The following is a 16,929-nucleotide window of genomic DNA, read 5'->3' as shown; positions in this document are numbered from 1 at the left end:
TGATGATTATTAGGTAATAGTTTTGAATACAAAATATTTAGTAATGTAAGTTAAGATGTGAAAAGTAACAAGAGAGATGTAGCCAATAAGGAATAAATAATCTAGATACAACTCATGAGAGTTTTCAAAAAGATGAAGATGATAAGCCAAGTGACAATACTATGTGTATAATTATTATGTTTTTTTTAAAAGAGGGGTAAACGCTTTGACCTGGAGCTATGAACTAGTGAGGCCACAAACGAGGGACCTCATCCCCATTAGATTTGAACCTTGATGGCAAGGATAAAACATGACAACTTAACCATCACAACGTGCCACTATTGGCACAAAATTTTAACATTAAATCTACCTTATATACTATAATTATTATGGTATCCAATATAAAATCATCTATATTTTTTATGCATTGACGCCCTCTAAGATAAAAAAATTATTAAATTATATTTATGAAAAACACTCAAAAACCACCCTTGGTTTGGTACTTTATCATACATATGACCTTGATTAGCACTTTTAAAAAAAATACAAAATCAAATAAGAAAAATAAAGCATGCAAAATAAGTATAATTTAAAAATATTATGCGCAAAAAGGAGATTCGAGTATGTTGAGACAAATTTTTTTAGGTCTTTGTAACATGCATATGAAGCTACTCTACACAAGAAGGAATATGGGTTACATGAGAATAAAAGGGTTCACAATATGAGTAACATCTCCATTGACTTGTATGATGGTGCTCATGTCTTTTTTATAGAAAATTATTTGATGAAATCAAATAATAAGATACGGAAACCACAAGACTATGTCACTTTTATATAATGTGCCTCACGAGATCACTTTGGCCTCTTTTTCGTAGAGAACTCTTTTTGTACAATGATTGTGACCCCCACTTTTATTTTCTTAATGTTTTCCTATTTGTATTCCTTGAAGATTCATATGAGGCCTTTTCGTCTCTACCATATTTTCTCCTCTTTATAAGAATGCCCATAATAAGACATTAATTACTTAATGACTAAAATTTTAATTTAATAGGCACTTAAAATGCCCTCTTTCTAGTATCCACAAAAGATTTCAAGTCTAGAGGATTATATCATGAAATGTTCAAAATAAGCAATAAATCATGCAATTCATATCTCTCCTTAGTAAAAAATCATTTTCCACCTCTCACACAATTTCAGCTCTATTATATTCCTATTCTCGCCTATTAAATAGTTGCATAAATAAAAATAACTAAAAAATTAACCTAGTTACAATAATAATAAAGGAGGGCTAAAGGGAAAACTACCTAGAAGACATGTGTCCCGAACAATGAAAAGGCCTACACTAAAGGTGGACAAGTAAATCTTGCAAAAGAAAAAATGGAATCCTTCGTTTATGTCTCATGATGTTATCCAAATAGTTCAAACTTTGATTTCCAAAAAAATTAAGATAATGATTCATGATAACATAGTAAACAACTATACCTTCAACATATTTAAAAATTATTAAAATAAGATTTACAATATCCACTACGAGTCAATCATTAGTTCCTCACCAGCAAATATTTTTATGACAAAATCAAAGGTTTTCAAAATAGTTGAAAAATTTCCTTCCCTCCCTAAAAATATTGGTGATGAAGGATACATTAATACTAGAAAAGTGGTTTTTCTAGATACTAGAGATTATAAATAGATATATTAAAATCATAAATATGTGATAAAAAAGATTCAAAATTATACTAAGAAGTATTATGAGCAATGAGAATATCTTAACATGTACAATAATATAAATTGAATCCAAGATTCATGATAAAATTAGTTTAAAAAATTGAATATGAGACATTTAGTATTGTAAGTTAAAATGTGAAAATTAATGAGAGAGATGTGGCCCATAGGGACTAAATAAGCTAGATACAACTCACATGAGTTTTCAAAAAGATGAAGATGAGATGTCAAGTGATAACACTCTCATATAATTATTATGATATCCAATATAAAACCATCTATGTTTCTATGCATGGATACCCTCTACAACACAATTTTAGAAAATTACATTGATGAAAATACTCTCAAACCATCCTTTATTTAGTACTTTATCATATGTATTATCTTGATTAGAACTATTTCAAAAATTAACCAAAATCAAATGATAAAATATAAAACATACAAAAATAATAGAAAGTAAAAACATTAGGCATGAAAATGGGATTTGAATATGCTAAGATAAAATCATTTTGGTCTTTGCAACATATGTATGAAACTAATCTACAGAAGAAGGAATATTGATTATGTGAGAATAAAAGGGATCAAAATATAAGTAACATTTCCATTCACTAAAAAGGAATGAAACTCTACAATTTGAAATTAACCTTCTTCCATGGTTGATGGGTTCCCCTTGATGTTGGGGTTTCCTTAGATATTGATAGAAAGTTGACTTTGGGGATTGATATGGGGATACCAAAAAACTTGGCATTTCTACAAAGTACTGGCTCTAAGAGTAGGCTAGAGAAGGTAGGGAATGTAGTGATCCTTTAAAATCCAAATGGGAGCCTTGGAAGCAAGTGTTTAACTATGAGAATGTAGAATTATACAATCATAAAGGAAGGAAATATGATCATGAAGTTACTGACTGCAAAACAAATATGAATGAAGGAGAGAAAACAAAAGGGAAGGAGGTAGTTGTTGAAGAAAGTATAGCTAGTGGGATATTCAAGCTTGGGTGCCCCACTTTGGCATTTCACAATTGTATCTCAAGGGGATGGAGGTCCAAATATCCTCATTTCAGATTCTTTTGTCGACAACATTCCATGGTGATTTTCTCTTAGCTTAGTGGGTAGGTTTTTGTCTTACAAGCCTACTATTGAATGGTTAGGAGATGGGTTTGAATGAAGTAGAAACGTAAAGGATCAGTGGAGGTAGCCACAATGGTGGCTTCTCTCCTCTTATTCTAATTTTCTATTGAAGAGGATCATAATCATGTTTTGGCATAAACATGGAGTATGGTAAGCACTACCTAGCATTGGTCAAATGAAAACTAGGTTTCGACCCCAATGTTTATCTCTAGAGAATGGCTCTAGTTTGGGTTAGGATCCATGGTCTACCTTTGGAATTTTAGGAAGAAAATATATTTAGTTGGATTAGTGACTCTTTTTGTCATTTCATCAAAGTGCACATTGTCACTCTCCATAAGTCTCATCTGGAATTTGTTAGAATTTATGTTAATTTGGCTACAAATAATGCCCTCCCTAGTAGTATAGAATTTAAATCCAAATGAGGGACTTGGAAGAAAGTGACTAACTATGAGAATGTAGAATTCTACTACCAAAAATGCAAGAAACATGGCCATGTGGTCACTGGCTGCAAAACCCATGTGAACAAAAGATAGAAAACAAAAGGAAAGGAGGTAGTTGTTGAAGAAAGTATACCTAGTGAGGAATTGGGGTCCTCCTTGGGGTTGCCTCAAAGTCCCACACAACCCCCTCGTGGGGTTGGGGAAAAGAAGGTTGATCAGCTAAGTGGTTACCCATTTACAAGAAAAATTAAGAACCTTGTCTCCTCTATTATGAAAACTAGGGAAGACCCCAACAATTGACTAGAGGAAGGAGAGATATCAGCTGATAGTAGGTGAGAAGATGCGGTTTAGGCTCCTACCAAGGAAGAATCTAAAGACTTTATGGGTGAAGCACTTTCTCCACTAAGGAATAATGGGGTTCTAGATGAAACCCTTCCCCTTTTAGCCCCATTGACTATTGCAAAGAACATAGAGAGTTAGTTATCTTAGTCTACTCGATGGGCAGAATGTCTTTCCCCAAAGGGGATTCTTTTGTTCAATCTTCCATGTGAGGAGGACCCTCTATTTATTTTTTCCCTCATGTCACCATTTTTGGAGAATCAGGGTTGGCTAGAACCCAAGAAGAGAACTTATGGATAACCAAACATGGATGTGCACTCTAAGATGAGACTTGTGAGGCCACCAATAAGAGTGGCAAGAACAAAGGAAACTTTCTAAGGCACTTCTCAAGGGAAACAAAGGACCTTGGAGAACATTAATAAAGATAGAAAATGAAGTTTATTATGTGGAATATGAAGGGCCTCAATAGCCAAAGGAAATAATTTTCTCTAAAAAAATACGATCTATGATATTAAGGTTTATATTATCCTTATTCAAGAGGTAAATATGAACAAGTATAAGTTTGACAAAGTTGTGAGTTACATCTAGTAATGACATAAGTATGCTTATAGTTAAGCTGTTGGTGCTGCTAGAGGGATAGCGACCATGTGGAACCCAAGTAAAGTCAAAAGGGTTGAGTTTTAGTGTTGTTGGTAAACAGATTTGTTCTTTTAAATTATAAATCTTGAATGAGAAAACTTGGAACAATATCTTGTTACAAATAGTTGGAAAGCCACTTGTGGATAAATTGGCTTCTCTTTGAATTGGTAGGTACAACTCCCTAGAATAGATTTGCAAAGAATTATGTTCTTCTCCTAAACTAATTCAGGGGTATGTTCGTGACCTAAGAACAAAAGAGGTATAACCAAGCCAGACCTAAATAGAATCTAACTCAGGCAAATAAAAATTTCTAAATATCAAAACAAGTTTATGCATTTACACATCTTATGAATTCACAAAGCTTAACTGGATAATGGCTAGTATTGAACTAAGTTAATTTAAATCTGAGCTATAATTAATAAACTGAAAATACTGAAGGAATTACTCTTTGAATGAACAATGACACTACCTATCACATTCATTCATTGCTTTAAAACAAGGGAGTGAAACTCTATTCTTTCCTTGTTTTGACTCAAACAAAAGAGAAAACATAGGACTAAATCAAACAAAAACTGGAACAGAAAATAATTGATATAAAATACCATTCAATTGTCTCTGTAACAAAATGTACTTCACACCAAAAATTTTCTGACCTTTTATTAATCTTTCAATCTCATACATATACAATTTCAAGATGACCATTACAATGGAAGTTCAATTGGTTCATTTTCTCAAGATTAACAAATGGCAAGATGCCAATTTTCTATGTTTCAATAATTACAAAAGAAAAGGCAGAATGTGAATCACTTTGACTTCTTCCCCTTTTCTACTTTTGCTCTGTAGGCCTTGGCAAAAACTATGATTGAGATGAGCTCTTCATGCCTAAGCACATGGATATTGGTATACCTTAAGATCTATTTAGAATTCTCTCTAGCCAACTCCTTCACAATATTTAATTGATTTGGTAGTTCATCTTTGGCCACGTGTATGCATCTGCTAAGTACCTGTAGTTCAATACCACAGTCTTCACTATGGAAAGACATATCAAACAAACTATCCAAAAAACTGGAAAAGTTCTCCTTCATGACATTGATTTCAATGAGTGCTTTTCCTTGGCCACTAGTCTGTGAGTCTATATGTAATCCCCTCATAAGTTCAAATCCTTTGTCTTGTGTCTTCTTCACCTTATCCTCTATTTCTCTAAGTCCTTTCTCTCTAGACTAGATCATCTCAGTCTTAAATTGCATGCTTTGAAGCCACTCAAAAAAAGGTTCGTCTCCCTTTGGCAAGATTTTTTCTTCAACCACTTCCTTGGCCTTCATCTAGATGATCATCTTCAAGAGGGAGATGTAATCATCACACTTCACCCTTTCTCTAGCTTGAGTATTTCTATTTGATATAATGTTATCTTTCTCTATTTCCAACCTTAAGATAACATTACATATTTTCTCCACAATAGCGGCTCCTTCTGATTTGAGCTTCTCAATCCATTCTTTATCAATCTAGCCAAAATTCCTATCTTCTTGGAGTTGAGAGATGAGGGCTAGAACTTTAGCAACATTAGGATTTTTAGTCACTGATACTCTAGAGATGGCTACTAATGGAGTGACTAGCTGTCTGCTAAACTTATTTAATTCTTCCATCTCAACCTTAATTTTGGTATTAGACAACTTTAGACTCTAGCTGCCCCTTGATCACCTCGTTGGTTGACTTCCATAAGCCAACTTTGGTGTCATGCCTTGCTTCTCCAAGATCCATAGAGTGTAGAGTAAAATCTTCAACCATGATGTCCTCAATCCACCCTCCTTTTTTGGGCTTGGTGATCTCCATTGTCAAGTGAACTATTTCTGGATCTTGCCCAAGTATGGACAAGGTTTTTTGCTTCTTTACTCTTGTCAATGTAGATCCAAAACAAATTGCAAGAGATATAGTATCTTTAGCATAAGTGCTTTCATCTTTCCTTTTCCTTTTTCTCTCTAGAGTATCCTCCAACCAGGAGTTAGTGCCTATCACCTTGGAGGCTATCCCAAGTGATTCTATACTAAACATCTTTCTCTTAGCTGGAGTGGCTATCACAATAGTCGAAGAGAAAGAATTGTTTAGATCCTGGGAGATGAGTTTAGAAGAACTCTAACCCTTATCCACTTCTAGAGTTTTCTTTATTGCTTTTTTAGACTTAGTAGACTCACTACTACTACTTTTCCCATCCCCTAAGTCTACTATCTATATTGAATAGCCACTTGGTTGTAAAAATGTAGCACTTGCTGGTGGAACAGGACTATGATGAGGAGACAGAATCAGAGTAGTATGGGGAGAAGGGATTGGAGAAACATGAGGTGATGGAAGTGGTGTAACATGGTGGAATGGAATTGAGGCAGTCATGCTATCCTTTTGCTCTTCCATCTTGTTTTCTTTAGTGCCAGTCTGGGTTCCAATGACTGGAAGGGAACCATCATGACAAGTCTTGGCAATGGGGACATTCTTGTCTAGAGGTTGATCACCTCCATCTAATGGTTGAGCTGGCCCTTGAGTAGGAGCTATTGTCATGCCTAGTGTAGCACTCTAAGATGAGGAAGGTGTTGTAGCTATTGGAGAAGCTTGAGTGGCTATACCTTTACTTCAGCTCCTCTTGGTTGTCCATTCAACCCATTTCCCCATTATCTTGATGATCTTGGCCATCATGATATCAAAACTTTCCTCAACATGTATATACAGCTCAAAACTAATAGGAATCCCCCTTAACTTAGTTAAATATGTATTTCTATACATATTTTAGCCATCATCCTCCAAGCCTTCTACACCAAAGTTGATACCATATGTTATGATTTGCTCCACTATAACCCTAGCAAAAGCATGATCTTTGCTTTCAAACTCATCTCTATAGTCCACCCAATGATCTTTGACAGTAGTAACATGTTTGATTATGCTCCCAATCTATAACACATCTCTTGCATACCCATTTAGGACAAACATAGGTCTTATGACCTCATATGCTTCTACTTGATATTTAGTCTCAAATGCTTTGAGCATATTTTTGCATCAGAGCGAGGCTCCCAACTGTAAGCCCCAACCTTCATAGGGAATTCATAACCTTTCTTCTTTAGGTTTGCACTCAACACATTCACATAGATTGCTTGCCTCATGATCTCTATTAGTATGATCATATTGCTCAGATACCTGGGCAAATTTAAAGGAAATCGATCAAAAGCTATAAGATGCAAATATGAAAAGAATGACAACTAGATAAAATAGCTACCAAACTAACTGATGGCCACCATTGCCTCTAGTCTGAACCTCCTCTATGGGCATCCTTGGAGTTCCCTACAAATTCTCATTATAAATGCATCATTAACTTTGACATATTATCATCCAATCATGAATCATAGAATCATCCCCAGAATGAGGCTTGATCCTTAGGAGCTAGGTTTTAGACTGTCCTAATACCTTTCCATCAAACTCTGATAAGAGTTGTTATAAGGTTGATCAATTGATGAAAAGATAAGATAGACAACAAAGATGCCAGATAGAAGGGGACAAGTTGCCTCAAGTGATGAGATATCCTGAATGATGAGGACATAAGATGGGAACAAGATGCCCCGAGCAATAAGTATTCAATGATGTAATCATCCTGCCCCCTTAGGAGAAAAATTGAAAGATGACACACTAGAAATATGATATGAAGTAGTATATCATGAGATATAGAAGAAATATGAGAATTAATAGAATGTAGAAGAGATCAAAATGATCTGAACAAAAAAGAAGAGATCTGAGCAATCTAAAGAAAATTCAGAGTTGTTATGTAATGATTGCGAGGTTTGAAAGACCAAGTTTGACCAAAAGTTGACCAGATTTAGATATAGTTGACTTGAGTTGACTATTTCCAAAATGGATTTTGAAAATATGGAGAATGTAGAGTTGAAAGGATGCCAAGAATCATAAAGTATCAGAAAGATTTGGGCTACACAAGTGTTCAATCGCATCAGTTGCCAAAATTTTAAAATGCACTCTTGAGGCTCTTAGGTGTGTCAGATTTTGAATTTGATATCAAAAATGAATTCAGAATGGTCAAATTAGCCACGGGTGTGATTTTTGCACAAATTTGAGCACTGCGAAAAATTTGGGTCAACAGCTATATAAGGGCCCGAGGGATAATTTTCAATTCATTTGTTCTTTTTGCTTTCTATTGATTTGAGCTCTGAGAGAGACATGGCAGTGAACATGAGATATCATTGATTTGAGTGCTCCAGACAACACATCTGGCCAACAGACTATAGACCACCGACGAGTCATTGATTCCCTTCCTTTGTACTTTCACTTTCACGTATTTCGATGTCATTTATTGCATTTATTAGCATGTTTTAGGATTTTTCAATCAGTCTTCACGTGAGACCTATATCTTTTCGTACAAATATCTTCTTTCTTCATGCAAAAAAATAGGGTGCGTTGTTTCTTTGCGCATGGCGGGGAGGATCTTCGCAGGGGAGACACTATGTCTCGCGCGAAGAACAAGATTCTTCCCACAAGGCAATTGATTTTGTGCGCGATCAGCTCTTTTTTCACGTGGACAACTCTTTGTTTGTGCAATGATGTGATTCTTTGGGTGACGAAAGAATGTTTTTGTGTGAAACTGGGAGAACTTCGGAGGAGATTTCACAAATTTTGCTCAAAATCTTGTGACAGTCATGATTTGTTTCGATGCATTGTTTTGACTTGATACTGATTGTTTCGTGTGTCACTTCTTATTGTGTGTACAAGAGGTCTTTGGTGATGTTGCATTCAGATCAGATTACCCACTATATGGGGAGTTATTGCGGAGTCTTGATGACGCTGATCAGGCACACATTGCGTAATTGGGTTTGTCTTCACTATGCCGAATTCCAGTCGTGATGGTGAATCATGGCCTTCTCATTGCATTGGTAGAGCATTTCCATTTGGAGATGAACACATTTCATTTTTTGATGGGTGAGATGATGATTACCCTGGTAGATATATGGAGAATCCTGAGGATCCCATTTCACGGTGCCTAGGTCGTCTATGATACAGTGCCCCAAGTAGGGACATAGGCACTATCTATTGTTTTTGAGAGAGAGCTACTGAGGGGTAGGGCCATCAGCTGGGATGAGCTGATGCACACCTATGGAGTGACGCACAGGCTGGCATCTATGCTAGCTATATTTTTGAGTTGTTTCTTATGTCTTGATAAAGGACAACATGGCTTGGAGTGCGGGTGGGGAGTCATGCTCCATAGGATGCTAGAGGCACCAGAGATCTTTGGGTGGGGTTAGTGCATGTTGGCTCACCTTTTTCATGAGATGCACGAGGTTGTCTTCCATGAGAAGAAGACCATGGTAGTTGGAGTATATGCATTGCAGATTTGGGCCTGGGAGCATCTTCTCATTTATCGGCCAATTTTTGAGGATGTTAGAGAGCCCATGGAGCCATATATATGAAGATATCAAGGGCACATTACCCAGGTCCACCTTGGTAAGATTGAGCACCAGTAGACACATCTTGATGACCTTATGTCTATTGTATGGTGACCCTGGAGAGAGACAGAGGACTGGGATGATGCCCCCAGAGAGCTACCATGGATGTTTAGTTCTCGAGCTCTGGTAGGCAGGACTACATTAGTTATTGAGAGATTTGTGATATCACGAGTGTGGTGGCAATATGGCCAACCCTAGGACACTTATCTTGAGTACTATGCCTATGCTAAGTTGTAGAAGGATGTTGAGCGGGGATGGCCACCACAGATGGATCTAGGGCGGTCCATGATAGATATTTGTAGCCTAGCTACAACTCAATGGGACTACCTGCTAGAGGTAGTAGATTCCAGGATGACGCCTGCATATCAGGCATTTTTGATCAGCCATCCGTTCCCACGTTTTATAGATCCACTGGGGATGGTAGGGTAGGGACAGAGGTAGGTGCTCTGGTAGCAACAGGCACAACCATAGCCACCAAGTCAGCCACAATAGTAGTCACGGGTTTGGCACCAGGTATAATAGATGCAAATTCCCCCACGTCATACGGGATTAGACCTAGGTTCTTGGGGTAGTGGGATAGGACACAATCAGTGGCAAAGACAGAGGACAAAGGAGCAAGCCCCTCAGTAGGAGGCTCCACAGCAGTAGGTGCCACCATAGCCGTATTCATCACCATAGTAGCAGGCACCACCAAAGTGGTAGGAATTTGAGATGTTTGATGAGGACATGTCAGATCAACCTGCAGCTAGGGTGCAGGACATGGTATGGTGGTAGTAGATTCATGTGGCCTCCCAACAGTTGGAAGAGTTACAAATTTCAATGGTAGTCCAGGATGCACAGCTAGTGGAGAGACAACAGGATACAGATCAATGGAGAGAGCATACCAAGACTCCAAAGTAGAGATTAGAGCTGGCACAGGATGAGGTCCACTTCCAGCCATCTCGGGTAGCGTACTATTATGCTGTATATATGAGTGCAGTACTTGATGAGACACTTCTGGTTCAACACTTTTCTTAGTATGCCTCAGAGTCTGGAGGCGCATGACCTCCTGTCAGACTAGATATGCCACCGCTGCCTCTGCCACCTGCTACTCCTGCTCCTCCTGGAGGCGAGGGTACGGGACAGAGTTAGACACTGTGTGCCTGACTATGATTTTGATCTCTGGCTATGTATTGACTGGTGTGCTAGCATCACATGTATCATTTTTGATCGATTGCGCTTGAGTAGCACCCATTTTTTGTACTGATTCATTCTTTATATATATATATATATATATATATAGATATGAGATCTTGAGCCGAGTATCCCTGTGTACATGTCATTGTCTGTCTTGCTTTACTTTGATGTACATGAGATGTATGTTGTACTTGGATAGAATGCATATGTATGGACTGACATCTCACGTAGTGTTGCATGTTTTTTACTTGACAGTGACAGGTATTCCATTGAGGAGCACAAATCGATGAACCAAACACTTGTGTAGTTGTGAAGAAACTTGACATGTGGAGATGCCCCCAATCCTTCATCACAAAGGGAAGGAATAGAATGACCATCAAATTTCGTGCTTATGCAAGTGAAGTACGTAATACAAGACTATGTTAAATGCAACCCAAGGTCTGGTTACCAAGCCTCGATATTTAATCATCACTGGATATTGAACAAAGCTCGTAGGTCATACAATTCCTATTGACATTGCAATAATGGGAATATGAATATAACATACATTATTGGTTTGTCAAGATTAAATGTAAGCATTTGAGGCACCAGAAGCTAGAATGACCAGAACATTTGTCCCTTTTAATGTAGCAAGTTAACATAAGCATTAGAGCATAAATGCTAGGATGACCTAAATGTTGCTTGCATGATAGGCACACCAAACACACAACAGATCCCTCTTATGCTAAGTATCTAGTATTCATTCTGTCCGCAATGACCCTTGCATTCATAACCTGAGACAAAAGTGTGCTAGATATACTCACAGTGACCCATACATTCACTTAGTAGGATGAGTATTAGTATTTACTGTAGCATGAAGAGTTCACTCCAACAAACAAGGAGAAGAACCAATGTTATTGAAGTATTTGTATAAAAGAAGTTGAGGTACACATGGCCATCCAATATGAGATGGAGGCTCTTACAGTGGACACCCCTCTTATAGGAATATGTCAACTAATTGGAACTAAATCGCAAACAGAAAGCAAAGAAAAGATCATGCCCCCAGTCATCACTTATCTAGTCAGAAATGACATCATCGAGTTGTTTGAGGAGACATGATAAAGAAAAAGAAACCAAACAAAGAAAAGCTCAGCATATCCAAACAATTATATCATTTTTGAGTTCAATATTTTGGGATTGATGTCAAGTGTCAGTGTCCCAAACATGTTTGTAAGAAATCTCTTCAGAAGGGTGACGACAGTACGCAGACATAGTCAGAACGATTGGTGACTGAAGTCAAATAGGAATCTTCACGATGAAGAACCTAAGAAGGACTGAGTGATAGTAGACAGACACAGCCAGGATGTCTGGTGACCAACATAGACATAGCCAGGATGACTGGTGACCAACATAAGAGAGATCTTCTATAAAGGAATTTGGAGATGTGATCCAAGCAACAGTAGGCAGACACAGCTGAAACAACTGGTGACTATCGCGAAGGAGATTCTATGAGGAGAATAAAAAATAGTGACACTAACGACATTAGGCAAACATAGTGAGGACCACTAGTGGTTGTCATGAAAGAGATTCTATGAGGAGAATAAAAAATAGTGACACTAAGGGGGGAATACCCCCGATCTATGACAAGATTCAATCCATGGATACATGAGCAGAAAGTAGGAAAAGTAGGAAAGTGAAAGCAAAAGTGACTGTACAGAATAGCCAGAAGATGCTTTGCAAGATGAAGCATTGGGAACAAGAGGCACCTATTTACCAGGTTTTCAGCTTCTTGTCAAGATTTTCCTTTTTTGCTACCATGATGCCTATTTCTAGGTTTTCACCAATGGCACTTTTCTTGATTTTCAATTTTTTTGTATTTTTCTCTTTTTGAATTTTTTGAATTTTTGAGATTTTTCACTTTTTTTGGTGTTACCAAGGTGCCTATTGCTAGGTTTTCACCAGGGTAACAATTTTTCAGGACTTTTTCTAATTTTTAGGTTTTTTTCAGGACATATAGATATGTACAAAGAGCTTGCTGAGATTAAATCAATTGTAAAACCGCTTCAGGTGGAGAGTGTTGACAAGCTCTTTAATCACTTCTCCTTCGGTTGAGGAAAGATGATAGGTGCCAGATCCATATACTACAGTAAGGATGTATGGACTAAGCTAGTTTGGTTCAAACTTTCCTTTTTGTACTCGCTGTTGTTGATTCTTGGGGTTCTCTCTCAGGACGAGATCACCCAGTTGGAAGTCACATAGCTTGACCCTATGATTGTAGCTTCTTGTCATTCATTGTTGATATGCTCGTAGATGATCACATGACACTTGTCATCGTTAATCTAGTAACACAAGCTCTTGAAGCTGAGCTATCCTGTAGTCATCATCAGTGACAAGGCCTTTCATATAGATTCTCAAGGTAGGAATCTCAACCTCTATTGGAAGTATAGCATCTGCCCCATACACCAATGCAAAGGGAGTCATGCCCATTAGAGTCCTGATGCTTATCCTATATGCCCATAGGGCTAGATTGATTTGGAGATGCCAATCTCTCCCTGATTTGCTGACTGTGCGATGAAGAATTTTGAGGATCACCTTATTGGATGCCTCAGCTTGGCCATTACCCTAGGGGTAATAAATGGAAGACCAATGTTGTGTGATTTTGAATTTCTGGCACAGTTCCTTGAGGTCTTTGTTCTTAAATTGTCCTCCATTGTCAATAATGATTGAGGATGGTACACCATATCTATAGATGATGTAGTTTGTGATGAAAAGCGCTACAGTTTTCCCATCAACAACTGTGAGAGGGATTGCCTCTACCCATTTCGTGAAATAATTTGTAGCTGTGATGATGAAATTATGTCCATTAGAAGAGGTTGGGTGAATCTACCCCACCAAGTTGAAGGCCCATTGTAAGGAATGAGATTCCCATGTAGCTGACACTACTTGTAGGACTTAGCATACTTGATAGCTTCTTGCTCTATTTTAGGCTAGTAGTAACCAACATGAAGGAGTTTGCGGGCTAGTGTCAAGCCATTGGAATGAGATCCGTAAATGCCCTCATGAACGTAGATTAGTGTGCATTTGGACTCATTAGATTCTAAACACCTAAGGAGTGTTCTGTCGAGACCTCTCCTATATAGATCGTCAGCAATAATGACATAATGTGAAGCATTATGAATTAGATAACATTTCTCATTCTGGATCAGACCTTCTGGAATGGTTTGATTACGAAGGTAGGAATAGATGTGATGGTAGCGGGATGATTCTTGTCCTATAATAGAACAAATAATCCTGGAATCAAGGGTGTCATAGGCTGGGTAGTGTAACACTTCCACCAAGAACTCATGTCAGAGATCATTTTTTGGCATTTGTAGTAGGGAGGCCAGAGTGGCCATGGAATCAACTGCTTTATTATCTACTCATGGAACTTGCTAGAAGGTGATGTGTGCAAAATACTTCTTCAAGTCATCAACCATGCACTTGTAAGGAATTAGTTTCTCATCTTTTATTTGATACACACCATTTACTTGGTTGATAACAAGCTGAGAGTCACCAAAGATGTCTAACTGATCCACTCTCCATTCAGCTGCAATTTTCATGCCATTGATCAAAGCCTCATATTCAGAAATGTTATTTGTACAAGGAAATATAATCTTGTACACTTTGGGCAATGAGTATCTCTGTGGTGTAATAAAGAGTAATCCAACACCTGATCCCTGTTGTGTGAAGGACCCATCAAAGAACATAACCCATGTATGGTGCATGAGTGTCAGAATTGACTCATCTGGGAAATCAATATTCATTGGTAGAAGACTTTGTATGGGTACCTCGGCTAGCTGGTCTGCAATTGCCTGTCCCTTTATAGCCTTGCGTTCAACATATTCGATGTCAAACTCACTGAGTATCATGACCCATTTAGCCAATCTTCCTTTGAGGGCTGCCTTACTGAGCAAGTACTTTAGTGGATCTATTTTAGCCACAAGCCGTGTAGTGTGGGAAAGCATGCAGTGTCTCAACTTCTGGGAAGCAAAGACAATTGCCAAGCAAGCTTTCTCAATAATGCTATAGTTCTTCTCATAAGAAACCAATGTTCAGCTCAAGTAGTAAATAGCTCTTTCTTTGTTGTCTTTATCTTCTTGAGCCAACAGGATTCCCAAAGATGTTTTAGTGGCTGAAATATATAAAAGAAAAGGCTTCCCATGAATAAGAGGCATAAGAATTGGAGGATTGACAAGATATTTTTTGATCTGTATTAAGCTTTGCTCACAATCTTGGCTCTAATTAAATTTCACACCCTTATGTAAGGTCTTTGTGAAAGGTTGTGATCTGTCCGCCAATTGTGAAATAAACCTATGAATAGATTGAAGCCTTCCCTGTAGTCCTCTCATCTGACTGATGTTCTGAGGTGGTGGCATGTCCATTATCGCTTGTACTTTCTTCGGATCTACTTCAATTCCTTTTGTAGAAACAATGTATCCGAGCAACTTCCCTGATGTGAAACCAAATGCACATTTCTTAGGATTGAGCTGAAGACTGAATTTTTCCATACGATCTAGGATGGGTCCCAAATCTTGTAGATGAGTATTATGTTTAGCGCTTTTGACCAAGGTATCATCGACGTAGTCCTCCATGGTTCTATGCATCATGTCATGGAAAATTGTAGTAACAACTCACTGATATGTAGCACCAACATTCTTCAAACCAAATGGCATCACATTCCAACAAAATGTTCCCCATGCACATGTGAAAGACATTTTCTCCTAATCTTCTGGTGCAATTTTTATTTGATTCTATCTAGAAAAACCATCCATAAGTGAGTACATCTCATAGCCAGCCATCATGTCCATGATCATATCGATATTAGGGAGTGGAAAGTCATCTTGAGGACTTGCTAAGTTAAGATCATGGAAGTTTATACAAACCCTAATAGATTTATTGTGCTTGGAAACTGGAACAATATTGGATATCCATTCAGCATAATCAATTGCACAGATGAAACTAGCCTTTAGGAGTTTCTCCAATTCTGCTTTGATGAGTAATGCAATGTGAGGGTGCATTTTTTGAAACTTTTGTTTAACTGGTTTGATGCCTAGTGCTATGGACAAATGATGCATGATAAGATCAGGATCCAATCCTGGCATGTCAGAGTATGTCTAGGCAAAATTTATTTTCTTTTCCTTGAAAAAGGCAATGAATTGTTCCTTCTCTTCAGCTGACAGTGACTATGCCAGATGTATCATATGAGGATGTTCTTCTGTGCCTAGGTTAATTAGTTACATAGGATCTATCAACACTGATGATCTCTCCTAAAATTCACTGGGAAGGACATCAAATATCTCATCTGCGGGTGCCTAAGAGAGGTTTTCACCCTTGTATACATCTTTTGTTTTTACTTTTTTGGGGTATGACACTGCCACAATGTGGTTTTTACCATCAGACCTCTTGCATTTTTTCTTTTTAATTGTATGAATGAGATATTTGATGTTGGCCTCAGTCATGTTGATACTCTACTCATTGGTGGAAGATGTTACAAGTTCGATAACGTTTAGGTAATAGATGAGAGCATAGTCATTCTAGAATGTGGGGACTTCATTAGATGCATTGGGGTTCCAGTCTATAAGCTTGGGATGTGTGCGTGAGAGAGTAGTGGCTGGTTCAATTATGTTCATAGTATAGTCATTAAGTGCATGGACCAGCAATTCGAGACCTATGGTGACTTCATCCACAGGTGTGTTCAAATGCCTCGAAATATGAATGTTAGTAAGTGATGACTCTAGGACACTAGTTGGATTAGACCCATGTGACCTAACCCTAGACATTTCACCCACTTTGGTTTGGTTTTCATAGACATGCACTTGATCAATATCTCTATCAGTAGTAGCTTTTGAAAGAGAGTCAAATTCATATTCATGAGAATTAGTGCTACATGGTGAGAGATTATAGATCTCCCCAACAGTGATAGGGACATAGTCACCTTCATCTTCAGGGTTCTTACACAAATACTCAACATGCCATGAATGATTAGATTCTCCATTTTCTGAA

This window comes from Cupressus sempervirens, chromosome 5, assembly GCF_028749045.1.
Source record: "Cupressus sempervirens isolate cs-2001-9-10 chromosome 5, ASM2874904v1, whole genome shotgun sequence".
Lineage (NCBI taxonomy): Eukaryota > Viridiplantae > Streptophyta > Pinopsida > Cupressales > Cupressaceae > Cupressus > Cupressus sempervirens.
Note: the sequence above shows the minus strand (reverse complement) of the source record.